Source organism: Salminus brasiliensis, chromosome 22, assembly GCF_030463535.1.
Source record: "Salminus brasiliensis chromosome 22, fSalBra1.hap2, whole genome shotgun sequence".
In the NCBI taxonomy this organism is placed as follows: Eukaryota; Metazoa; Chordata; class Actinopteri; order Characiformes; family Bryconidae; genus Salminus; species Salminus brasiliensis.
Window position 1 is genome coordinate 8,334,920 of NC_132899.1, and position 13,543 is coordinate 8,348,462.

At 42.9% G+C, this 13,543-nt stretch overlaps 1 protein-coding gene across 2 annotated transcripts in view; it reads right to left on the reverse strand.

The window, feature by feature from the left end:
• The window catches only part of lzts2b (leucine zipper, putative tumor suppressor 2b), a 40,246-nt gene that overhangs the window by 11,811 nt on the left and 14,892 nt on the right, over positions 1–13,543 (reverse strand). The window contains exon 2 of one of the 2 annotated variants that reach the window (XM_072667681.1): positions 12,800–12,908. The gene's annotated coding sequence lies outside the window, so the exon portion shown is untranslated. Of the gene's footprint in view, positions 1–6,202; positions 6,328–12,799; positions 12,909–13,543 lie in introns of those variants that run through there. The other variant, XM_072667682.1, reaches the window with a different exon arrangement.

Here is a 13,543-nt window from a genome sequence, read left to right on the forward strand (position 1 = left end):
GACCCGCCCCCTTCTCCCAGACCAAGCTGATTTTCTCCTGGATTCCCAGTTTGTCCAGTAAGTGGAATGTTCCAACCGTAAAAGTGCAGCTTATGTAAGCTCCCCTACAGCTCAGCTACTCTGTGTAATGAACAGAAAGGCCGTCATGCAGATCCTGCAGACGACCGGCCTCCTCCAGCCAAGGCTGTCAATCACTGGTTTGAACACTGATTTTTGGGGGAACATATTACAGAAATGGGCCAATATTATGGAAAACTAACTGCCGGAATTTCGAGACACTGGAGAGAAATGGGTTGTTTTGTCATTGAAACATATGGAGGTGAGTGGAGCTGCATATCACATTACAACCAGCCAGCAGAGGCACTGGACCTGTAGTTGCTTCACTTTTAAGATGTTGCACTGTCCAGGTTTTCCACATTTGTTGGTCTGGACAGTGTTTTCACACATTAATAAAAAATAAAATCAATAAAAAACTAAGCCAATTATTTATGGTCCTCGTCCAGGTCTGCTGTTCAAAGGGTTAATGATTCATCCTTATCATTTCATTGCAAATTTAATGGTCTGGAGATACTGGACCACAACAGAAATATATGCAAATTATTTTTTTTTTTGTTAAGATATTAAAGGTAAACTCCGATATGCCCCTGGTTTTATCTATTTTTCTATGAGTACAGAAGGTAAATGCCAGCAAAACATCTGACACAGTTGACAGTAAATGGAAGGTAACATAACATAACAGAAATGAACAATTATGCATTATAAATTATGCAGAAAAGTACAGACAAATGATATTTCTGTAAATGTAGGAGTTCTAAGCCAAAACTGTACTAAATCTAGTGAAGTTCCAGAGGGAAAAAAGTATACTTTTATTTATTAAATAATAATAATAATAATAAAAAAATTAAATGTTTCAGTGGTGGTTGTGCTGCTGTGTGTGTGTGTGTGTGTGTGTGTGTGTGTGTGTGTGTGTGTGTGTGTGTGTGTGTGTGTGTGTGTGTGTTGTTAGTCACATGACCATAATAGATGGAACTATGGGTACTACTTCCTGCTGCAACAATCAAGATGGTGGCCAGAGATCACACTGGGAGAGTCAGGTGCGTGTCTCTGGTTCCTTCTGCTGTCCTTCATGTCCTCTGTCTTTAGTCCTGTTAGTTGCTAAATGTTCAGTGTTGGTTAGCCTGCACAGGTAAGGCTGGACGCATGTGAGTAATCAGTGTGCACACTGCTCAGCCATAACATCAACTTGATTTCATAGATCTAAAGTTCTCATCTAAAGTGGCATCTGGCAAGGGCTGGATTTATTAGGCAGCAAGGGAACAGTCGGTTCTTGAAGGTGTTGTGTTTTAAAAGCAGGAGAAATGGGCAAGCATAAGAATCCGAGCCAAACTGTGATGGCTAGACAACCGGGTCAGAACATCTCTAAAACATCAGGCGGGTCTTGTTGGGTGTTCCTGGTATGTCGTGGTCAGTACCTCCCAAAAGCCTTCAGAGGTCTCGTGGAGTCCATGCCTCGAACAGTCAGATCTGGTGTGGTGGCTCAGGAGAGGCCTAGTTAATATTAGGCACTACCGTTATGGCTGATGGGTATATAGTATATGCCTTTATAGTATTTGTGTGTGGTAGTACACAATTAGGACACAGCCTATATCCTTGGATGAGGTTTTAGGATGTTTGTGGGTCACTTTATTAAATAAGCTTGCTGGTGAACTTCGGTTGTTGGCCTGGTCCCTTTACTCCTCTGGATGCTTCCACTTGTGTTGCAACCTTCACTTAAACGAGCCTCAGGAGGTTGTTTATATATAGTCAAATGTACTGAAACTCGAGACTGCTGAGAAAGATCTCCTGGCCTTGAAAAGTCTAAATGAAAACGTAAGGAGTAAAATGTAAAAGGTCTGTCCTTTCTCTTGGAACTGTAACGGAGCAAAAGTACAAGCTGTCAGTTTCAGTCATCCTTGAGTAAACTACAAATCATCTAAATGAATATAGTACATTAAAAAAGTTACCAAACTACAATCACTCAACTATTCCCCACTGATGGCCTCTTGCCGTTACACAGAGTAAAAAGCCGGCCCAGCAAAGGTTTACAGGACAGATGGAGAGAGTTGGTGGGTGTTGGTGTCTGTCTTCCTGAGAAAGTTCAGCAGACATGAGGCTCAGCATTAGGTTTGGTCTCTCCCCCAACACCAAGAATGTGCAGCTATGGCATCTACTGTTTTTTCTGCCTCCCTCGCCAGCTGAGGAGGGCCAGGTCGCAGAGTTCATTTAATAACTACTGACGGGCACACAGTCTAAGCAGCGTGTACCTACTGTATTACTCCATAATCAACTCTCACGTTACACTGGCACAGCACTCCCACCACAACACAGACCTGAGTCTGGATCCCTTGACTCCCTTGGCCTTGTTCGCACCTGCCATTAATATACAATACATCTCAGGTGATCCGATCAAGAGGACAGCTGTAAGTACAGGTACAAACAGCGTCAAACGCGCCCTTTAGACTAACAGGGGACCCCTTAATCAACTGCGTGGTCTCCATTTCTCCACCCATAAGTTCATTCAGCAGTGATCTAAATGTTTAAACAGTCCTTACATATTCACAGCCAGAGTCTAGCATAGGAAATGTGTGGGCGCACTTCCTCCAGTCACAATATCTGTTCATAAGTGGTCACTGGAGAAGCACTAGAGACACACAGACATGCCAGGTTAAAAGAGCCACACGTGATGTCTGTCCACTGTGATCCCTTGAGAATTCCAGGAAAAAACAGGATCCTGAAGAGTTCACAAAACTAAACAATAAGAATTTGAATAAAGGTGTTTGAGTTTTTGTGTCTCTTAGTATTCAGACACTTCACTTGACCAAATATTTGGTTAAAGCAGCTTTGGCAGGAATGACAGCCTGCAGTCTTAGAAAGCCACAAAAGTCTTGGAAGTAATCCTACAAGCTTGGCACACCTTTCTTTTGGACGGCTCTCCCGTTATTCTTGGCAGAATTGTTCAAGCTCAACCACTGAAGAGGTGCAATCCAATCAATGGGTTTCACAAGCAATTCAGATGTTTCAGAGTAGCTAAGTGTATATACAGACTACATGGACAAAAGTATTGGGACACTGATATATTACACCTACAGGAGCATTCTATAGCCATTAATATGGAGTCGGCCTCCCTTTGCAGCTCGATAAGCAGGTCTGGAGTCAGCGTTGGAGACTTTTCTGCACTCTGCTCTGAGCTCAGCACTCAGCCCTGACCCCGCTCTGTAACTTTACGTGGTCTGAGACTTGGTGGCTGAGTTGCTCTCTGTGGTTGCTAATCGCTTCCACTTGTCAATAATAGAACTCACAGCTGATGGTGGAAGATCTAGGAGGGAAGAAATTTCATCAGCTGACTTGTGGTTGTTGCAGTGGTGTCTCCTATTACATACAGAACCACACTGGAGTTCAGTGAGCTCTTTAGAACCTCCCACTCTTTCCCTAATGTGTAGAAAGGCAGACTGTATTGCTAGGGGCTTGATTTTATACACCTGTGGCAATGAGACTGAATGAAATACATGCATTCAGTAATTAAGAGTTAGGAGTAGTAATTATTGTCCCAATACTTTTGTCTATTTAGTGCAATTAATTGCAAATACAAGAATGGTCACTTTTGTGGGTGATATCACTGTTTTATATAACAATAAAAAAATGATGCATACTTGCATAAGCAAATATCATAAACACCATGATTTTCTGTTATATGTGTCACAGAAAACACAGAAAATAAAAAGAACTAAAACTGTACATTTCTGATGACACAAAAAATAACCCTGTAAAACCCTGGCAACTCCTTCCCTCATGAAAACACGCGCGCGCACACACACACACACACACACACATACACAGTAGGTGCCATGAGTGTACCGGCAGGGACAGGCCTGTGTAAACAGAATGGTGTAGGAAGGCGAAACACCACACACTGACGCATTGACACAACGAGAGATGTAACACTAAATCCGCCTTTATGTACCCTTACAGTACATGCATAGTCACTTGTACCACGGCTATAAATACACACTTATGTACGCACACTCACACACACGCATACACACACCCACACACATACTCAGATTCAAGGACAGTTAACAGGGCCAGTGAAGGAGAGTACTGTTTCCCATACAGAAACTACTCACACACACTCACACAGACCTAGCAGACTCTCCCAGACCAGGGCAGCCTGACCCAAGACCAGAAGTTTTCCAGGACACCAAGGAAATCCCTCTCCCTGTCTCCACAGCTCCATCGCTTATCTGTAATACTTCTCTTTTCTCTCTATAATGACACTGACGCATTTCATAGCAGTTCATTTCCTCTGTTCATTCAGTCCATATATGAACACTGAGCTCAAAAAACAACCTTACATATTTCATATGACATTCTGGCTGTGGGCTACAGGGGTATAAAGCCCCCCGCAGTATTGAGCTGTGGAGCAGTGCAATGATGGTGCTCCATTCAATACTTTTGGGATGATTTGGGGAGGAGTTGGGGTGGTGATCATCCAACATTCTGACTTCTAATTCTGGCTTTTGTCACCGAATGCAATCGAATCCTCACAGTATTGCTGCTCCAAAATCTAGTAGATATATTTTCGGGAGGATGGACATGCCTGAAGCCCCTTTTACTAATCTAACATCCTATAAATACCATCTCTACCTTGTTCACGTGTCTGGCATGATGGCATTATCCGAACTAGCAAAAGTTGTGCTTTACCTTCTTTAATGTTGTACCGGCGCTACAAGGCTAATGTGGCTAACAAGCAATTAGCACACTTGCCTCAAACCATGCTGGGCTGTTATTATTCTCAAATAGACTGACCCGCTGCCTGATCCACTATTAGAACTGAGGCTTTACGATATCTGCAAGTGCTGTTTTTAGCTATGCTAATGTACCCTGTGTGTTTTTTATAGATCACAGTATGTCATACAGTGTCAGAAATCTCATAAGCAAGTCTATTTGAGTCATGTAGGTATGGACAAAAGTATTGGGACGCCTGCTCATTCATCGTTTCTTCTGAAATCAAGGGTATTAAAAAAAGAGTTTATCCAGCTTTTGTTGGAGTAACTGTTTCTTCTATCCAGGAAAGAAGGCTTTCTACAAGATTCTGCAGTATTGCTGTGAGGATTTGATTGCATTTAGTGACAAGAGCTTCAGTGAGATTAAGATGTCGGTTGATCACCACCCCACCCTAAACCACAGCTCAATACCCCCAGCCTTTATACCCCACCAGCCCATGACTGGCATTACACATAGTGCCAAAAGGTTCATGTTTATCTGCTCTAGAGAGTCCCATTCTTTTGACAGTGCTTCTGTACAGGGACTAGACAAGCTGCGTGTGTGCATTTGCACATCTCCTTCAGGAACCTGGGAATGCAACCCTAATTAAACAGGAAGGAATTCAGTGGAAATTCTGATAAAGTTGAGGCAGCTATTTATCAGCATGAGACCCAGTACAATTCCTGAGAAATCCGGGAGGAAAACTAAACGTTAACACATTACTGTGAAAATATAGTGACCTCTAGACTGCGTCTTAGTTTCCTGAGGAAAAACACTATGGCAGTGTATTTCGTATGTGGGTCTAAAAATCTACAATGCAGCACAGCCAGCAAAGCAAAATACTCGTTAAAGTTCCAGCAGTTTATTTTTGAACCTGATCCAGAAAGAAAGGCACTGTTGATGAGCAGAAGTGCATGTATCCCCGAAAAAATCTAGATTAGATGAGCTGCACGTGTGAATGACGCAAACTCAGAATATTACTGGTAACAGTAACTTAATAATGTGCTGAGATTTTCAGCTTCAAGGGGGCTTTAGATGTTTTCAGCCTCTAAGCTCCAGCGCAAAACCAGAAGAACCAAACTCTGGACACCAAACATGTCTTGACTGCTACCTGACTGGCAATAGGGAAAACTGAATAAATGACATTTCCGGCCAAACTATTCGCTTAATCAATCCCTCTAGGTGTCCTACTGCGTCTGATCTCCACAGCTGCATCCTCAAAGCCATGACTGTGCGCTTCAGTGAAGACCTTTCCCTTTGATGAAATTAGACACTAACTCTAAGTCTAAGCATCTAGTTACACGTGTAAAGCTATTCCATGCTAAAGCACTTTAAAAAACTGTAACTTCACACACACACACACACACACACACAGAGAGAGACACACATGCTAACATACCCCAGGTTGAGTCCTGCATAGCTGTCTCGGCTCCAAAGCCACTTTTTCCGAGGGGAAAGTGTGTTTAGCTCTGTCTAGTCCAAACAGTTCAACGCACAGGGCGTGCTGCTCAAAGCTGCCTTCAACTGACTGCCACCTTCACAGACTTTCTTCTCTGCCTCCTTCCTACCTTCTCTCTCTCTCTCTCTCTCTCTCTCTCTCTGCCCCATCCTCTGTGCTCCCTAAGGAAAAACGCTTTCTCTGTTGCACGTGTTCTATGTAGCTCAGCTCAGCTTTGAACAGAGGCCTCATCCTTCCTCCTTGTTCTCTCTCGTTCTCTCCGTCACTTGCTCCAAGTCTCTCTCTTTCTCAGACGTCTTTTTTTAACAGCCTTTTCACTCTACTTCATTCACCTCTTCTTTAGCAGACAGATGTTTCAGAAGTACGTGTAGATATGTGTGTATGTGTGAGTGAGAGCAATATGAGCCATGCAGGGCACAAACTGACTTAACATCAACAGAAAAAAGGAAGTGACACAGCAGTCTGGAATGCACCATGCACCTTTAAACACACTCACCTCTCTCCTTTCCACCTTACTCTCCGTTCCATTATTATTATTCCTAACATGCTGCACACGTTGTACTGGTATGTGTGTGTGTGTGATGTGTGTGATGTGTTTTTAAAATGAAGAGAAGAGAGAAGGCCTCATGAAGAAGACCCAGACACAGTTAACACAGAGTTAACTACAGGAAACACTGAAGTTTGATACTGCAAACAAGTGCATGGTGCACGTAAGCACTAGGTAGCATGTACAGTGCACTTATGGCTACAGCAAGTGTATTGTTGGCCAAAACTGGCCCAGATGTGGCATCCACATACAGTTATGTGAATATAGCAGAACACCCCTTGAAAACCTTTGTTTATGCATATTAGATCTTCATTTCAACAATACTGAGAGATGGAGCAGAGGCTGGGCGATATGATCTCAAATCAGTATCAGTATCGGTTAGTGTGGCGTAGCAGATAACACCACTACCTGCCAGTGAGCTGCCACACCACGTGAGAGACTGGGGTTTGATTCCTGGTCTGGGTGATTATACTGCGCTACACCAATAAGAGTCCTTGGGCAAGACTCCTAACACTACATTGGCCCACCTCTATAATACGAGTAACCTTGTAAGTCGCTCTGGATAAGAGCATCAGCTAAATGCTGTAAATGTAAATGTAAGTATCATTACAATTCTACAAGCTGCTGTACTGCTGCTGAGTTGATCAGTTGGCTCAGTGTTTGAGTCCTTAATGTTGCGGATTTATGGAGTCATGTGAGACATAAGGTGGTATGTTTCTACATGCACACATGTAATATGTTTTTAAGGGGACGGTATATGAACACGCACAGTGGGGAAAGTACTACTAGAATTAAAAAAAAATGATCGCTTAGGGGTTTTGATTCATTTTCAATTAATTCCCCAGCCCTAGATGAAGGTAATATAACTGAACACAGAGAAATGTCTTATAAAAATACATTGTAAAATTTCATAGATATTGAAATGTATAAAAGTGTAATTTTGTTGTTTTGTTTATGAGAATCAGCTGCAGATGATTAGAACATGGTTAGAGAGGGAGTTGAGGTGAGTGGTGGAGATCACCATGGCCAGATCCAAAGAGCTCTCTGAGGCCTCCAGAAAGAAGCTTGTAGATGCAGAACTGTTACAAATAAGCCGTTCCACTGTCCACTAAATAATTTACAAGTGAAAAAACGGCCAGGCCAGGCAGTTCTGTCAAGCTCTTCAGCCCAATATCTGCCATATACGTAAAGAAGTCTCTAACAATCCTAAAATGTCATCAAGGAACCTACAGGTAGCTTCTGCCAGAGAGAGTCAAAATCCGATTTTCATGGGAGGTGTGCAATCCTCTTACAGACGTTCTGGTCTTGGTCTGGGTGTTCTCTGGCAAACAAGGCAAACTGTCTTTGTCTTGAAAGACAGATCTGGATGGAAGACATTGCCACCATTCTGCAGCAGTATGTGTTGATTATCTAAACAAATGCAGGCCAGATCTGGACCATGGCTCATTTGCTATCTGGGTGCCCAAAATAGGGTTATATATAAACAATAGAATGTGTATACTGTATACACCGATGAGCCAAAACTTCAGTGCATATTATGATATTGGACCTTCCCAATGCTGCCAAAACATTTCGGTCTACAAGACCCTCTGAACATGCACTGTGGTATCTGGCACCGAAACATTAACAGCAGATCCTTTAAGTCCTGTAAGAGACGGAGGCGCCGCAGATTGGACTTGCTTTTCCAGCATATCCCTCAGATCTTTGATCAGACTGAGATCTGTGGAATCTGGAAGCAGAGCAGCAGCCTGAATTCTCCTCTTCATGTTCCTTAAACTATTCCTGAACAACGTGCAGAACATCTTCCATACATCCAAAAGTGTTCTATTGGATTCCTATCCACTCCAATCCAGTGTCTGGAACGGCCACTGAAGAACACTGAACTTACTGTCATGTTAATGAAAGCAGTTGGAGACGACCTGATGCTGGAAGTAGCCATTAGAAGATGGGTAAATTGTGGCCAAAAAGGGATGTCTATGGTCACCAACAATCCTCAAATAGGATGTGGCATTCAAGCCATGATTGATGAGTATGAACACCAGTCAGACCAGGTTCATTAGACCAGGCTACACATTTAAAGTCTGTGCTGAGCCACTGCAGCCTCAGCTTTCTGTTCTTGGCTGACAGAAGTGAACACTGATGTGGTCTACTGCTGTGGTAGGCCCTCTGACTCAAGGTTGGAGGTGGTTTTGTGCATTCTGAGACGTTTTTGAGATGCTCACCACAGGTGTACAGAGGGGTTATCTGGGATACTGTAGCCTATCTGTGAGCTCTGGATGCATTTTCTTTATTCCAGCATTCTGAGTAAACTCTAGAGACTGTTGTGATGGAAATCCCAGGAGATCAGCAGTTCTACAAATGCTCAAACCAGCCTTTCTGGCACCAACAATCATGGTATGCTAAAAACTACTGAGATCACATCACTCCTCCCTCATTCTGATGGTGGGTGTGAACATGACCTGAAGCTGCTGGCCAGTATCTGCATGGCTTTATGGATTACAGTGCTGCCACATGATTGGCTGATTAGATAATTGCATGAATAAAAAGTGGAATGAATACCTAGTTGATCTAATCAGTCCTTCTCTAAAGTAAATCAGGTGAGGCCTTTTACACAGTATGCTGTGTGTATATACATTTATGTACATATGTCCCACAGATGCTTCATTATTTATAATTTTGAGCATATTTGAGCATTAACTGTACTCACACTGTTTACTGTTTATCCACAATAATTGCCTTGAGCTAACCAGTCATTTGGACTAAAATATCTAACAGAGACTGTTTATATTAACTCAACTGAAATGAGTCCAGGAATTGTTTTCCAGAAACAGATTTCAGAGGCATAGTAATCATGCTCATGCACTGAGTGTGTGTGTGTGTGTATGTGTGTTTGTGAATGTTCACGTGCACATACATGCATGTTTGTGTATCTGCACGTGTATGTGTGGAAGATGGGGTAAGTAGGGTAGAGTAAGTAGGCTAGAGCGCTGTTCTATGGGTTTCTCTCAGGTCCTGCTGTAAATGGGTCACTCCAGCCAGTGTTAATTTGGTCCTGCAGGCAAAACAAGGCTAAAGGTCTAAACGTGGCGGAACAGCTGGGAACAGCCCAGAACAGCCAGCGGGGTTGTGTGTGTGTGTGTGTGTGTGTGTGGGGGGGGGGTGTTTTCCCAAGGGATGATAGGATGTTATTAAGGCCAGGCCTATACATGAATGCAACACAGCTTCAGAGCAGGAGACCACACACTGAAAAAACACCCACAAACAACCCCACCCCCCTCCCACAATACACACCTCAGCAATCACACTTAAGTGATGATGTCATTTCCAGTTGCTGTAAATAATGCAATCCTGCTGCTTGTTATTTTCCTTAGTGGCAGTGGTTTTCCTTAATGCCCTGGTTTTCATCTGCAGCCCCCTTGTCTCTCTCTCTCTCTCTGTCTCTGCACACGAGTCTCTGGTAAACCTTGTTCTGCCAGAAGAGACAGAACACCCGTTCCTTACGGAGCAACTTCGCTCTTAGATTTCTGCCATGGATCACTATACACTGATAGGATGTGACTAGCTACCTTATCTCCATCAACAATAAAGACTCGGCACATCAGCATTTTGCCTTCATGCTAAATCAGGGCTGAAAAATGAGCCAAAATCCCAAAACCAGTGTTTTGGACTTGTTATATTCACCCCCAAAATTAACATAAACCCAGCCCCCAAGCAAAAGCCCTAGTCAAGACAATAGTGTCTGCAGAACGGGAGCTCAAACTCGGCACAGGGAGAAGCAAAAGCCGCAGAGACAAACGAAGGTCCGCATTAGGCTAACATCTAATGCTAGCCTTTTACAGTTTCTCTCCATCATCCACTGGATTACCTCAGCTGAGCCAAACTGGAGCTAAACACACTAGGAGATAAAGCACAGGCTTATTGCTTTACCAGTAAGACTCGAGAAGGCCAAACACTGGGAAGCGAGTGGGGGCAAGGCTAAAAGCTAACTGGTAGCAATTCTTTTCAGCTTGCTAACAGCACTTCACACGGAGAGGACACAGCGAGAGAACACCACCACTACCCAGGAGGACTCTGGAATAATTACAATTATAATTATTATAATTGTTTTTGTGACAATGTTAAAACTATGCTGTAATATGTAGGTTCTGTGAGCTGTTGCTGGTGATGTAAAGGTAAAGGTGCACGTATTTGTCACTGTACACTGTACAGCGAAATGTGTCCTCCGCATTTAACCCATCTGGTAGTGAACACACACTCACACACACACATGTGTTAGGGGCAGTGAGTACACACACACACACACACCCAGAGCGGTGGGCAGCCAACTCCAGCGCCCGGGGAGCAGAGATGGTAAAGGGCCTTGCTCAAGGGCCCAACAGTGTAAACTAGCCAATACAAGCAGAGCTTATTTTCATTGTGAGGCAACATAACAGGGTTGTAAATTCCCATGTAACACAAATAACAAAAACACTCCCTAAATACTCAATAAAGGCACCCCCATATGCAGATTCTATGGCATATTTATCAAACTCTGTAAATGATTATGTAAATTTAAAAGTACAGCTATACCAAACTAATAACTCTAGATGTCTTACAAGTTATTTCTGTATGATTTCTGTATCTAGACATGGATCCGGCCCTGATAGTTTTACTGTACTCAGTTAATGTGGAGCTGGAACATCCGTGAGAGAGTCCAGACAGAGCTTACACTCCAGAGACGTTCCCTCTTCACCCCCTAGAAACTCTGTGAAATAAAAAGTTCACAGCAGGAGGTGGAGAAAACTCTGCCACAGATGTGTATATGTTTGGTATCCTTTGTCTGCAGTTCCCACAAAAAAGCCAATGACTGATGAAGTCTAGCCCTTCCTAGCTATTCATCTTTGAGCATCACAGTCCTGTATTTCTTACATAAGCTGTCAGCCTATTGGACAGTAATGAATACCCTGAATCCATTGAAATGTTTATGCACCTATCAATCCTATTGAACCACGCATCTCAGAATTTGCCCCCTTTTGCCCCCTTTAGAAATTGGTGATGGCTGTTTTCTTTCTGCTGCCAGAAGTGTTCCAGTGAATTAACGCCCACATTGGCCAAACATATAATGTGCAGATAGTGGTGTAGTCTAAACTGGTGTCATTTATTTAAAAAGAAGCTGTAACTTTCTATACGTTGTGTTCAATTAATTTTTTTTAAAGTTGTGTATACATATTGAGTTATACACAGAGTTTCAGGCTTCACCATGTATACTGTATGTGGAAAAAAAAGGTGCAGACAGGAAGGAAAGAACATGTAATCAGATACAAAATATGACTATTTTTACACTTAAAGGCTTCTTTTCCCCAAAAAAATTAATTAGTATTAGTATTTGTATGATGGTTGGGGGAAAACGTAATAAAGGGTTAAATGTTAATTTAGCTAGATTGTAAATACTATTGTGTAGAGTGTAAATAATATTAGTGTCTATTAGTGTCTACTATGAGTGTAAATAATATTAGTGTCTATTAGTGTCTACTATGAGTGTAATTAATATTAGTGTCAAATTCTGTTACTTTCTTTAGATGGTTCTACCCCTGGAGGGGACATCTTTTTTTTTTTTTTCGTGAGGTGATATAGCTAAGGAGTGGATGTTGGTTTAGTAGCAGGGAACGGGAAAAACTCTGGTGGGGAGAGCAGCAAGTGCTTAATTAGTGCTCCATGACAAAACAATCAAACACAAAGACAAGGATAAAGCTGGCCTCTCACCCCAGTGAGGGAATCACAGTTAAGTATACAATCCACTGCCTTTAAAACATAGGAGTGGTCCCTGTTTGTGACGGATATAGCTAGCTTACACATCACATCAGGTTTAACACATGAACACACTGTCACTGTGTTGAGCATCACCTGAATTACAGCAAACAAAGCACAGAAATGTGTGCAGAGCAGAAGGTCCCCGGGAGCAGGGATATCTGTTAAGGAACCTGAACTAACAAAGGCTGTTTTAGACTCACCCGTCTGTCAGTCAGTCCAAAGGCCCAGTAAGAGCAGGGGAAGTGGGCTGGTGGAGCAGCCCAGGGGTTCACCACATCAGCTGGGGCTACTCCTTCACTGCAAGTGCTCCTGAAATGAAACACATTGAACTTACAAATGCCATAATGTATGTAGTGGTAGCCATATTAGAACATACACTACTTGCCCAAATCCTCAAATTGTCTCACAGTTCCCACTGTAGGAAAGAGCTCCACAGCTATTTACTGCTGAAGGTTCTCCACAAGGGGGCACTAACAAAGGCCTATTTACTGCTAAAGGTTCTCCACAAGGGGGCACTAACAAAGGCCTATTTACTGCTGAAAGTTCTCCACAAGGGGGCACTCAAATAGCATTCATGTGCGTCACTGAAAGGCAAATAACCCACTCCAGCAGGATCTCACAAATGCACGTATGACGCCCTTTGCAGCACTGTGTCTTTAAGAACATGTACTGCTGGCAGTCCGGCGAGTAATGAAGGGCGTTTAATGGGAAAGCTGTGGGCATTCGGACATCTAGCAGGATTTTCAAGTGTGCTGGTGCTGCCCCTGGCAAGTTTCTGGACGACTGCCTATGTGACCAATGCCACACTCTAATTAAAAATGGCTGTATTTTACATTCAGGTTCACCAGATTTGCACATAATTTTTTATCAGATACAACAGAATGCTGCCATCTCTAGGTTCCTAGGATGTACTACGACTTACCCCCAGGCCTACAGTACGCGGG